Raw genomic sequence first — 1,916 nt, 5'->3', positions numbered from 1 at the left:
AATGCCTTGACCTTTTTCTTTCTTTTCTTTATCTTTCTTATACTTGTTAATACTTCTAAAAGAATTGTGAGATCTCGGAAAATTTAAATAAATAGGGTTATCTCAGAAATAGCCTTATAATATTTTTCCGGAATTTTTAGAAATTTTCTGGGAATTTTTCGGAGCTCGTAAGACAGGTTTTAAGGGGATCAATTTCGGGTTCAGATTAAACCTATTTGGGATACCCGTTTAATGGAGGAAATGTTTTATTTATAAAATCTTTTCCTTTTCTTTTATTTCTTTTCCCTTAAACCGCCGATCCCGAACCCGAGCTCCCCCGATCTCCCCTCTTCCTCTCTCTCTGTTCACTCCCGCGGACAAGCGACGGCGACGGGAGCAAGGGTCCAGCTCCGGCGATCGTCGATCTCGACCCAGGGGAGCAGTCGCCAGCACAGATCCGGACGTGGGTGATTTTCTCCAGCCCTAGGTGAGAGCGCTGATCTTCTCTCGGCGTCGTCGGCGCAGATCGGAGCTCGGAGCATAAGGGTTCCGATCCTCTCCTCCTCTGGTTTCCTTCGATCTCCGACGTCTCTTCTAATCGACTGCCCACGCCCCTGGATCGATCTAGATCCGCTCGATCCCCGGCATAGGTAAGCTAGCTTTAACCGGATCTTCCTCTTCTTTGGGTTTCCTCCGACTCGTGCCCTAGCACAGTCGATAATTCTTCTTCTTCTCTTGATTTTCGCCGAACCATGCCCTAGGTCCATCGCCGGTGCTTTTCCATTTGGATCGTTGCTTCGTGAGAGCAGATCGCTGATCAAGAAGGGAGGTCTTAGCCCTAGCCTCGACCTTTCCTCTTCGACGCCGGCTTGGATCTACTGTCTTGTGTTCTAGCTTCCATTTCGCACACGGTAAGCTTCTCAATTAGGTTTTTCTTTAGGTTGCCTTGATGAATTTGGATCTTCTGTTCTTGATTCAAGCCGTAAGATGGTTTCCAGTAGGTTGTGCTGTTCTGGTGGTGGACAGCAGCTCGATCCGGGCAGAGAGGAGGCTCTGTTCCTTTTGATTGAGTGCTGTGGATTAGTATGCATGGTTGTGAGCTAGAGGTACTATCTTGTGGATGTGATCTTAGGTTCCAACAGCAGCTACCCTAACCGGCAGCTACACCTTTGGTTGTGATCTATTGGTGATCACCTTGGATTCGAGGTAAGGAATAGGATAATTGATCTTGTTGTAGATCACGTATTGAAATTGGATATTCGTTTGATGATCTTGTTCTAGATGAATTTGATTCATGTATTGGATTAGAAATGCATTGGATTAATCCATGATTAGTTAATGCATGTGTGTAGATTTAATTGTGTAAAAGAAATCTAATGAAATGGTTAGGGTTAGGGTAATTAACCCTAATCAACCGTTGGATTTCTAATCTAATTGGTGATTAGGGATTAGGTAACTAACTCTAATCGACCATTAGATTTAAATTGGTAAGTTGAGATTGTGGATTAGGGTTTTACCCTAATTTAGTGTTAGAGATTTTATTTAGCTATTCATGTGGATTTAGCTAAATAAAATATATATGTTGTTTGACGCAGGAGTCTGATTTGAGACAGGCGTCTCGACGTTGACTTCGGATTTGGATTGTACCTTCTATTTGAGGCGGGTACCCTTTGACTTATCTTGTTGATATTGTCTTTTGATATGTGCAGTTTATATATACTTGCTAGTGATTGGTAGATTTAGCACTTCCCTGGTTATAGGTTATCCGATACTTGTAGACGGTTACTAGTGATTGGTAGTTCAACACTTCCCCTGGATTTAGGTTTAGTTGATACCTATCACATGCTTCATCTGCTAGTTGCTTTACTTCAGGATTGGATATTTTATCTCTTGCCATGTATATATATGTTCATAGAGATGCATGTCTATAGTGCTCT

The 1,916-nt window shown here is 42.6% G+C and overlaps 1 long non-coding RNA gene across 1 annotated transcript; it reads left to right on the top strand.

Annotated features, from left to right (window-relative positions):
- Positions 1 to 357: 357 nt before the first annotated feature.
- LOC122021539 lies at positions 358 to 1,632 on the top strand. The gene is made up of 4 exons (XR_006122569.1): positions 358 to 629; positions 741 to 890; positions 978 to 1,185; positions 1,575 to 1,632. It is a non-coding gene; the product is annotated as an uncharacterized LOC122021539 (long non-coding RNA).
- Positions 1,633 to 1,916: the final 284 nt, after the last annotated feature.

The sequence above is a fragment of the Zingiber officinale genome, chromosome 9A (genome assembly GCF_018446385.1).
Source record: "Zingiber officinale cultivar Zhangliang chromosome 9A, Zo_v1.1, whole genome shotgun sequence".
NCBI classification, from domain to species: Eukaryota; Viridiplantae; Streptophyta; class Magnoliopsida; order Zingiberales; family Zingiberaceae; genus Zingiber; species Zingiber officinale.
This window is presented reverse-complemented; position numbering and strand designations above follow the sequence as displayed.